Source organism: Ixodes scapularis, unplaced genomic scaffold (genome assembly GCF_016920785.2).
Source record: "Ixodes scapularis isolate PalLabHiFi unplaced genomic scaffold, ASM1692078v2 PGA_scaffold10__122_contigs__length_95168666, whole genome shotgun sequence".
Classification (NCBI taxonomy): Eukaryota; Metazoa; Arthropoda; class Arachnida; order Ixodida; family Ixodidae; genus Ixodes; species Ixodes scapularis.
This window is the reverse complement of record NW_024609836.1, coordinates 38031746-38043970: the sequence shown is the minus strand read 5'-3', so window position 1 is coordinate 38043970 and position 12225 is coordinate 38031746. Positions and strand designations below refer to the sequence as shown.

The 12225-nt window shown below is 36.1% G+C and overlaps 1 protein-coding gene across 2 annotated transcripts in view; it reads right to left on the bottom strand.

Annotated features, from left to right (window-relative positions):
• The window catches only part of LOC8033856, a 289711-nt gene that overhangs the window by 89569 nt on the left and 187917 nt on the right, over nt 1–12225 (bottom strand). The window lies entirely within an intron of this gene.

Sequence of the window (12225 nt, the reverse complement as noted above, 5' to 3'; positions counted from 1 at the left end):
GTTTATGCAAATTTCTACCGTAATAGCTCCACAGTGTATCGCTAATAAAATTATCGTAAATTCTAATAAAATCGAGATCGTAATATGGCCACGTAGATTCTACTGCTCCTTCTAATTCATTTGCCACATTAATGGGAGGCGTGAATTTCCACCAATTGACTTTACCTTTTACAATTTTGTTAGGAGTACCTAAATATCCTTTGTTATATGCATTCAAAACGAAATCGAACCAATCGTAAGATAGACATGCATGTACTACCTTTATAGAACTAGATCTCATTGAAAAGTTAATGTGAGTACCTTTGGTGTATTGTTTTATATCACTACTAGGGTTGTATACATAGCGCGTTCTAAAACACGTCATAATTATAAGAAGTAACGTTGACCTAAATGAACTATAGTTTTGAAAAGTGGGTTCCATTTGTTTTGCTTCAATAGATTTATTTAATGATGCTATTAAAATTACATTCCATGATGGGTCGATTCGCATATCATTAAAATCGGCAATTAATAATGTGTTTAAAATTTCTAAGGGACTCGAATATGTAGCTAAAACGTGTCTATTTGTTTTTGTACATAACATAAAAGATACATTACGCGGTTTGTCTTTGTCTACCCACTCACCACAACTGTATGTTGTATAAACATCATTTGGTTTATCAGAAAATGGTGCAAGTGTTTCAGAAAAAAATTCCAAACCATGATGATTCTCATGCGGTTTATTGGATACACCAGATTTTAACAACATTGTTTCGTGTGGTGTGTAGAAGTAGTGTAGCCAGTCATCCGTTGCAGCCGAAAAGGCTTTAAATCCTTTTTCCAAATCCAATCTTTCTGTAATACTTTGCAAAAACTTAGACTCAACGCTTTTCAACAATGCACAACGATTGTCTACATTTAGAACAGTCTTTAAAGCCTCGGATTCGGTAAAAAACGGATGTACGTGGCTATATACGACAGATTTGCTAAAATGATTTCGATTTGACTTATATCCATTTACAATCGCTGACGCTTCATTATACATGTCTGGGTAATCTTTGATCAATAGGAATGAAAGGTGATCTATTGCTTGCATAGTCATACTATATATTTGTGGCGTAAATAACAAACACAATGCAGTTTGAATCATTTGGCAATGCCGCCTTTTATCAGCAATCGACCAAAGGAATGAATGTGCATTAAAAGAAGTTTTCCCACCCCACAATTCAGCGTAATGTACCTCTTTAAAACACCTACCCTTGGAATCGATTTCATCGCAAGCTTCATCTACGACGTACGCCATTGCTACACCAAACATATATGCTTCATAATCATCTACGTAAGATTGCATATTTGTATAAAGCGATTTCTTTCTATTAAAATATTCACTACCAACTACGTCAGAATAATATAAATTCTGTCGCATTCGAGGTACACCGTTGTTAATTATGTGCTGCCAATACAGCCCATTCGAAATTGCGTAACTTAGAGGCCTCGTTCCGGTAGCACTACTCGTAGAAAATGGATTTCGGCCATTCACATCTATACCATGACAGATGCAATACAGATAATCCAAAGTACATAAATATTTCCCACTGTCACCATCAATAACGTAAACATAGCCACCTTCTGTCGATCCATTTGCATCGTCTGCAATGTGAATCGGTTTATACTCTGTCACGTTAAAATATGCATTTTCGAGTGTAACGTTTTCTGCAAGCAAATCACCAACGTGAACAATACATTTCAAATCGTGAACTAATTTTGTTATTTTCAAAGGCTTCCCATGTAAAACGAAACTCAGTTTGTCAACTTTAAAAGGAGTATCTATGTGTATTACCCTCGATTGGCCAAATATTTGAATTACTTTAGTAGCTGAAATGGAAGTACCGTTTTCGAATTTTAAAAGACAATCTATATTAATATCGTTAATCAAAATTGTCATTATGGCATATGCTATTTTGTAATCACAAAATATATTTTGTATTCGCAGTTCTTTATAGAAAAGAAAACTATTTTGAATTTCACAAATTCATGTTTTTTCTGTTTTAATAATTTATAGATTAGCATAACGTTTCTAATATCTATCACATACTATCAATGACAAAAAATCTTATACAGACACGAAAACACGATATATTATGACAATTTTTTTTATTCAAACTTTAATTGCCTTAGAAGGTTGGGTAAAGTACAATTTATTATTCAATATGGCTTGAAGAGTACATACCGCATGAGATCGCATTTTGTAATCGATATTGACACCCATCTTGTACTGGCTCGTTTTGTTATTTCTTACATAAATGTAATGCATCCGTGTACATGCAACTATAATAGTTTTAAACAACATGGTTCGATAATGAACAATTGCGTAATTAAACACGGAATTCCAAATGTGACTCTTCTTTACGTTTTCGAACTTCTCGAACAACAAATCATTCAAAGGTTCCACTGGATCGTTATATTTTGTAATGACCTCTTTTTGAGCATGTCTACATAGAAGTAACATCGCATTTTTGGGACTTTCGTCCCATTCGTCACACTCGTGTGTTACATGGAGATATAGGTGGTCACCATCGATTCGAATTACAGGTTGGGTATTAACTCCACGTTTTGAAAACACATCGCTGGATGGTGTGTACAAATAGTGCAATAAATCGTCGGCAAGTGTGGTAAAAACGCGTTTAGCTATTTTGAGAGAAATGGGTCCCTTCGGGTTATTCATCATTTTCCCCTCTACATCCGAATTCAAGTAAGCGATTGCCTTCTTCGATGTTCGCAATTCCCTACCGTTCGTAACATGCGAAGGTTCAGTAACGAAAGAATTTATTTTTGTAGCAAATGGGTAAATGCGTGGATAAAGTACCGTTTTCTCTACGTCGTTAAAAACAAATATTTCGTTCTCTTCGTCGCTCGGCCCAGATGGTAGTTTGTAGTCTTCTATTTTTTGCATCACTTCGTTATATACAGAAGGAGTGAAGTAAAGACACATTGCGTTTTGAATGATATCGTTATTTAATTGTCGGCGAGTTATGCACCATAAGGTGTAATGAGCATTAATTGAAGTATTTTCCGACCCAAATAATTTAAAATATTCATTTTCACAATTACAGCGACCGGCACCGTCAAGTAGATCGAAGGCTTCGTCAATCACATACGCCAAGGCGACTCCAAAATCATATGCATAATTGCAAGGTATGTGCTTTCCAACGCTAAAATATAACGAATCTTTATATTCTGCGTAACGATTACCTACTTGGTCCGAATAATATAATGTACTGTCAATCTTTTCACTCGTTATTAATTTTTGCCAATATAAACCATTAGAAATAGCACGACTTACAGGTCGCTTGCCAGTTACCTGGGAAATGGAAAATGGATTACGCTCTTCCATATCACCTATATTATTATACAAACAATATAAATAGTCTAAAGTACACAGATATCGCCCACTTTGACCATCGATGACATATACGTATCCACCTTGCACAACTCCACTTGTATCAGGAGAAATCTGGACTATGGCATCGCCATCCATTTCATACACATCGTTCTCCAAACGGAAGTCTTTTTCTGTCAATTCGCCAATATGTACGGGAGTATCGTCGTTCTTCCATATGCGCAAAGGTTCGGCATGTAATACAAATCGATAACTTTCGGCCTCAAATGGATTCGATATTGCCAATACCGAAACGAAATTCTTCGAGAGAGTTAATTTATTATCTTCGTTAAATAAATCACAAATATATTGTGTATCTGGACATTGATTGCGTTCGTAAAGTAAAAGCGAAGTTATGTTAACTGTACACGTATCGGCAAAGTGGATGTACATCTTTGTTGTGTATTAATATATATCGATATTAGACCTAGAATGCATGTAATTTTCAGATATACAGTTTTTATTACTTATAGTAAACAAATAAGAATGGAAAAGGTGGCGACTTTGGATGTTTATTGTAATTTCCATCACAGAGGAGTTTGGGAGGAGCCGAATCGCGATTGGACGACGAGCGCGATTCCCTTTCTCCTTTTTTTTGAAATAGATAAATGACAAAAAATAACCAGTGTGTATAAATGGACCTTACCACCACCTGCAACAACACTCTTCTATTTCTTATCAAAGCGAACAGTTGCCTTCTTTTCAAACATGCCGAGACGTATGAAAGTTGCTTTAAGAAGATCGCCTAGAAACGTATCCCATATTCATAAACTTCCGCCAGAGATTTGGGAAAAAATTTTAAAGTATTTAGACTATAAATCAAAGTTTAAGGCTTTACGTGTATGCAAATTATGGAACGAGCTTTTGGAAAATAGTCCTCGCATTTTTTGGCATAACGAAATAGCATCCGTCTATCATCTTGCCGATATAAATACTTACTCCATCGCGAAAAAAGAATTTAAAGGTTTAAATATACATACCAATAGCTGTGTAGGTGTTTGCCAATTGTTTGTGCACAAACACCCTCGTGTAAAACTTTTAAGTTTCCAGAATTGTAATAGACTAAACGACTATGTTATATCGAGAGCTATAGATTGTTTATCAGGAACTTTAATTAGTCTAAGTTTGCATAACTGTAAATTTGTAACTGATATTACTTTACTAAACATTGCATTATTTCTTCCAAAGTTAGAATTACTAGACCTGAGTGGTTGTAATAATCTTACAAACGAAGGATTAAAACACTTGGCTGCCATTGATCCAGCACTTAATAGAAATCGATTTCATAAACTGCGAATTCTACACATTGACAATATTGTGACAGTACGAGATGATGTTATTTCAAATATCTTGAGGACCATGCTTCCTTTGGAAATATTGACTTTCAGTAATTGTAAATCTATCACTAGAACTGTTCTCTTCTATATCGCATTTTATTACAGAAATTTGATCTATTTAGATATGTCTGGGTCTTTAAGAGTTGTTGCAGATGATTTATACTATATTTTACGTCCTGCAGATAGATTTCGGGATTTGGTGATAGGATATACAAGCAAAGCCGACAGAAAAGAACATCTATTCCGATTCTGAAAACGGAAACATCAACCGACTACACGGCCTACCCACCTCTCAAGCCAAGCGATGTCTACCATTTCTTCGTTGCCAAACGAAATACTCGTTACGATATTTCATTTCCTTACACAAGAGGAAAAAGCTGTTGTGGCAACGGTGTGTAAAAAATGGTATTGTGTCGTCGACTTACCTGTGCTCTGGCAAAGGAACAGTGTCGCATACATTGGAGACTACAATGCAACATGCTTCGAGACCATCGTTCGAAGAAAAGTATCCAAAGTCCACCTGTGCAATGGATTCGACTACCGGATGATTCCATTCAACATCGTTGACATCGACTGTGGAAGACGCTACTCTACTGTCGTGACATTGTTACAGTGTAAGAAGAATGTACTACGAACTCTGAAGTGTTTAAACGTGTCTGGTTGTTTTGATTTAACCGACATGGATTTGGAAAAAATTTTTCTCATCGCCCCAAACATTACTAATTTGAATGTGGAACAGTGTGTACGTTTATCGGTGTAAAACAGTTTAAACCTTTGTCTTGGGAACATAAATATATGTCCATCGTACATAGATTTTATACAAAATTTATGATACCGACTTTGGAACGATTGGAATTATCCGGAAAACCTATTCCTAAATTGAACGAATGTTTTAGGGAGTATATAGCAAATTTATTGAGTTTATACACAGCCGTAGAACGCCAATCTTACGCTCGAAAACACGAATGGATCGGTCGACTTTTACTTCCGAATAAAGACGACGCATCGTTGGTAAACTACGTCACGTGCGGACGTGTTTATAGTGACGTTCAAGCGATATGTGCGAAGTTAAAGGTTATCCCACAAAAAAACGACTTTTTTAGTTTAATCGAAGCATGTGCCACGAAGGGTAAATCTTTGAAGAGACATAGATCAGATGATGATGATTTAGAAAAGTTTTTTTTCATTGCTAACGATTTAGAAAATATTTTAAAAAATAAAATCGACCGTACCATAAAGAGGCATATTCACGCTCTCAATGTATTAAATAAGCAAAATTTAGAACACGTTTTAAAGAAACGAATACGTCATTATCTCGTATTAGGAGATGCAATCATTCGTACACAATTTCATTTAAAACAGATATCCGAAAATGATCTAAAACGCTTATTAAATGAATTAACAATTAATATAAATTATATGCTTACTACAAATCATCGTAAAGAAAGAAGTAGTTTAAAAATGGATGAAATAATATCTGAAAGAAATAAGATGATTCAATCGAGAGTTGTGAAAATGCACGATGATGATGGTGATGACATTACTTCAAGTGAAGAAGAAGACAGTGTTACAGAAAACGAAGAGCAAGAAGATAAAGACGAGAAAGCGCCTTTGAAGCGGCATCAACCTTCACCTCAACTATCAGAGAGTATCGAAGTGGGAGAAAAAAATATTGTAGAGGAAAGAAAAAAGAATGAAAAACCTATAAGGGAATCGATACCTAATATTGTAAGTAGCGACGTATCAACGGATGAAAAGAAATTCTTAGACACATGGATACCTCAGCTTCGAAATGCGAGAGATAAAGGTATCGTATTGGTGGTTCCACACTCATTGACTCGTTTCATCGATCGAATTAAAGAATTAGCAATTAATTATGGTGTCGTTATAATAAGCGAAGACGACGCAAATACAATAGACGAAATGTTACATTTTAATAAGTCTAAAGACATTGTTCCGCCAAAAGACATGGACGACGCATTAATCGAATACATGTTACATAGGTTATCGTTTCACGAAAAGAAGGTATCCAATTCTTATATGGAATCGCGCCTAAAAACACAAATAGAACGTAGTAAAGAAACTTCAATCGAATTCAATATCCCAGCATGGGCACCAACCTTTAGTTACCCATTTATATACGAAATGTGTCAATTACATAATGTTCCTTTAACTAACTCCGAACTAAAATTATTTTACGATGGCTTTATAATGGATTGGAATAAACACATCAGTGACGCGCAAGACGTGGTGATCGTACCATCTCAGATAGATCACATGAATAAAAAATTGCTCATACGAATGATAGAAGATCGAGGTTTGCGACACATCGATGAAGATAGAGCAAAAACAATAGACGAGTATGTAGAGAATCAACCTTCCGATTTTTATCCCCATACTGATGGCATGACACAAGACGACATACTCTATCTATTACACTCGGCTAAAAATAAACGGAAAATGATAGCAAACGATTATTTAATTAACGAAATTAAAGCTTCAATGTTATACGCAAAAAACTTGCAAATACCTTTTACAGTGCCCGCGTGGTTACCGGACGAAAAACATTGGATTATTGACCAAATAAAAAAGGAACTATAATTTATTGTTTTCAATTACAACATGGTTTATAAATTATACAATAAAGTATCATGAATACTAACGCAAATATTAAAATTATTACGACAACGGAAATGACTCTCGTCCATATTCTAATTAAATATTTAAAGAAACTCTCCGTCTTTGGTGTGCATATCGCACTCAGATCTGTAAAACCGGTACCAGCTGTCGAATTTCCATTTATATTGTAATACAATCCGCCAAAACCACACACGTATGTTTCGTTCAGACTTGCATTCGCACATCCTATACGAACGTTATCTAATATTTGCACTTTCTCAGACGAGAAGTTTTCACATCTTGGTGAACTTGATGGAACGATGGTAACCGTAGAAATATTCGTTGCCTTGGGACTATTGCAGGTAGATATTAAATATGGTTCCGTTATATTTACATAAAGAGGTTGATACCATCCTGCAGAAACGTTGCACGATAGAGATACGTTTCGATCCCATGTTCCACAAACGTGATAAATATTGTCTCGCAGAAGCATACTTATGTTTTCTGAATTATTCGTTTGTGCTACGTTAATTTGTTGTGCGAAGGAAACTATGTAACCGTCAGAAACGCGGACCTTCAATGTATCTGGACTACACGTGTGATTCACTTTTTTGAATTCCTCTTCTCGTTGTCTATGCGTCATTAATTTATCGTTACAAAGCACAGACGTTATCACTGCGATTAAAAATACAAAGGAAATCATTTCTCTTTTTCATATATTTTTATTGGCACACTTTGGTCACCCCCCTTATGAGATTCTTTACACGCACGATACAATGTGGTATTACAACGTGGTAACGATTGCTTGTGGAGAAGGTACTCGTGCCCTGTACTTGTGTGAAGAGATGTACAAGACGACGAGTATGATCAGCATGAAGTTTACGTGGAGGACATCGATGTCCATAATTGAGTCCTGCAACGATAATAACATGTATATATATGTAGCCATTCATGAAATAATAGGAATCGAAAAACAACTTACATAGACGGCATTTTTTGCAGCGGTCGGCGCCATGATGGGAAGCTGGTGAGGATGCAAGGTGTTTGTGGTGGGTCTTCCGATGGAAATAGTGGTTCCTCGCAATTTTTTATAACGTCGGCTGGCACGTATGACGATACCCCGTGGAGAAGGGTATTGTTGATCTTAGCTACCTTATCAATGACGTCACGCGGCTCTTGTGGAGCTTCTCTATAAATGTGATTTTGTTTACGGTCTCGCATATCGTATATAATGTATAATGAAAGTAATATAAAAACGATTAATATTACAATGATTCCTATTCCAATATATATGCACCTCGATCCCTCGTATGCCAAATGACTATCGTAATCGTCACCCTCACATTGTACTCTTAGATTAGGCACACGTGCAATTGGCGCATTTGAATTCAGCAATGAATAATATCCATCTTGTATACATTTATAATTGTACTCTTTACCATTTGTACACTTCACGGACACTGTACTCTCTCTAGTCACAGACGATGCCTCAACACCTTTACATGCACCATATCGATATCTCGTCCGAATATATTGAACCCCCTCCTGAAGTTGTAACTTACCGCATAATTCTATAACGTATGGTGGTAATATTTCGTCATCTTCGTCAGCTCGAAACCATTTTGCATCCTCGTCACAATGCACACGAAGTGAATTATGTGTACGTCCGCAAACGTGCCAATTGTCATTTCTTGGTTCCATAATCATTACGATTTCGTTATGCGCATTAGAATAATTGAAGTTTGATATTTGCATGTAATAATGTATAGGAATGACGTATTCATTAGCTACCCGTAAAAAATATTGTCCATTTTCAATGCATTGTTTACGTTTATGTTTACGAAAATCTGTAACAGTTATTCTCTCGTCCATTACATAATGTCCATATATACTATGTAGAAAAGAAAATACGAACAATAAATTTATGATTTCCATTTCGCTCGCATCAAACTTACTGTAGAGTTCGTTTTTTCTGATGATGTGGTTTTTCTCCGTAGTAGTCAGCTCTTGCGGAAAGAAAATAAGCGTCGCCAAAAAGGTACAATTTCCTCTATATTTTGCGATTTATCGTTGTCACAATGCAACTCACAATTATATTTTAAATTAGTGTAAATTAATCTCGAAGCTATTATTATTCCAAATACGAAGATTGTTGCAATGTAATATATTATTACATTATCCGAAAAGAACGTCTGATCCATTATAGAAGAGGCATTTACAAATAGAAGTCCTAAAGTAGGTAACGACACGAACGTTAGTCCTGTAATCATTTTTTAACTTTTTCTATACATTTATAGAAATAAAATAAATCGATAAAATGAGGTAGAAGCAACACATTGGAAAATGCATAAAAACAGTCTTTATTAACTGTAAGACATGTGGAATGAAATATTAAATCAAACAGCATCTTCATCTTCTTCATCTTCCTCCTCAGATTTAGTCTTCTTAGCTGGTGGTGGTCCATCGTCGTCGTCGTCATCATCGTCTTGTTCGGAAATATCGTTTTCAGACTTGTTAACAAAGGTGCCGTCGGATAGACCACTGTCTTCTCCAGTCGTCAATCTTGATTTAAGTTCTTCTTCTTGAATCAAATCTGCAGCCAGGGCTTTTAAATCATCATTGCTATCGTCCAGTGGCATCTCACCACCAAGACTTCCGTAATTTGTGTTGAGTGGCTTGATTACACCACCACCAAACTGAATTCTACAGGTAATGTTTTGTAGGTGGACAACTGGTTCGATCGACATTTGAACAAATCCTTTATACACGTTATTGAAGGAAGTTCCTATATCCTTAATGGTCCATAGTGGGTCGTAACAAACCGATATTTTACCTCCAACTACTTTATAAATTGGTTCCACGATATTAGACGCCGGAAATCTACGAATGGCAATGCAAGTATTATCGTCTTTATTTTTTTCTTCCGGAGTTTGATAAGTAAGCATTCGCTTATAGTCTTCGGCCTCTTCCTTGGTGAAAGATTTCATGCCGTCCATCGCAAATGGCATTTTTAAAGAAACGAAAGTATTTTTATAGCGTGGGCTTTCGTTATTTCCGAAAATCAATTGGCTAACTTTTTTCGAAAAAGCATCCAATTTGGTGAGAGAACCATAAATAGTTATATTACGTAAAATATAAAAGATCATAGACACAAACACCCCTACACTAGAAATTACAGCCATATCGCTATGGACCAGTGGCCAAACAGATACCCCCAGTTTCATGTCTTGCTTAAAAGCAACGAAATATTGACTTTCCGCAACCAAAGTGCGGTTACATTTAACCTCACCGCCGCTACATATCCATTGTTCGTAATGGATACCGGGATTAATAGTTATTGGTTTCTCCGTTATAAAACTCACACCGTTGTAAGACAGACCGTCTTTTGTTTTGAACTCGAATTGACCACCTGTCTTTCCTTTAACTGAATTGAGAACCAAATCTGCATCATTAACAGTTTGCAAAAAATTATTCTTCTGTTCTTCGTAGGATAGACGGTGCGCGTTTCTGACGATGGTATTTGCAGATATACTCTTCGGAAAGGTCCTAGCAGTGTGACGGCTTTGTACATTGTTTCCAATGTTATATTGAGAATCTTGAAGTCGCTTATAATGCATGAAATAACCACAGGGGTGGAGTTCCTTTGGGATTTCACCCTCGGGATCTTTGGGGTGTTGGACTGGTGAATCGTTCACCAAACTCCATATACCTTTCAATTCAATGTCTTTGGGAAAACTTATTGGTTGATCGTCCCAGGGATCCGCATTCTGAGCCTTCTTAGCAAAATAGCGTATAAACTGTGCACAGAGTAATTTTGTAGCCGATTTAGAGGCGTTTTTCCCTTCGCAATGATCTTGAATAATGTCGACCAACATGAACCAATCATATTCCGAATCCTTTGGAATGCAGTCTTTTTCGCAGGAGTCGCAATAAATGTTACGAGAAACTTTGGGGTTTCTCGAAAAAACCAACTTAGGATTGCACAAGCGAGTAATAGTCATCGTGAGGGGAACTCTAGTGCGACTGATGGATTCGTCGTGGTTGTAGCCCCTATTTATACCAAAGAGCTATTATGGGGGGTCACTTGAAAATACCATTTCGTTGTAAACTTGCACGTTGTTGTCTTCGAAAAAAGCGATTTCTAAACCGTGTCAACAAATGGTTGCGAGAAACGTCACCTCTATGTCGATTGTATCAAACGTCACTCGTTACGGACGTAAACATGGATAGAGTTGTTGCTTTGCACGTAGAACAACCTCATCCTTCTGTTATTGACGGTTTATCTCTCTTGGCGGCTCATACTTGTGTAGAAATGTGTAAAGTGGTATGTTTCGAAGGTTGTTACTGTATGAATAATGAAAATAGTATACGATTTTGTACGAACGTAATGAAAAATGTGCGGTGCGAATTTTCTTTGTTAATTTTAGACGTTTATAATTTGAAAACATTTACAGATAAGGTAAACAATAATTATATTGAGACGTTAAAGACTTATAAACTAACTTTAAACGTTGTATACGGTCGAGATTGCGAGGATGTTTTAGAAAGATTTTACTCTAAACTGTGCAGTATTTACGAAATTACATTTTTAAAAATATCTCCACGCGGACTTTGTTGTGGAACTTACGAAGGTGTCGTCGAAAACGAGCACATAAGTCTTTTGTTAAACACACATACCATTATTTTACGGTATGAAGTGTTTCTTAAAGAAATGATAGGTTTAGAAGACGATAGACAATGTTGGTCTCGTTTAAATAATTTAATCGTTACTCATAATACGTGCGAAATGGACACTACTAAATTGTACGATGCAGTTGCTGCGATGATTATTGAGGAAGCTCCTCGATTAAA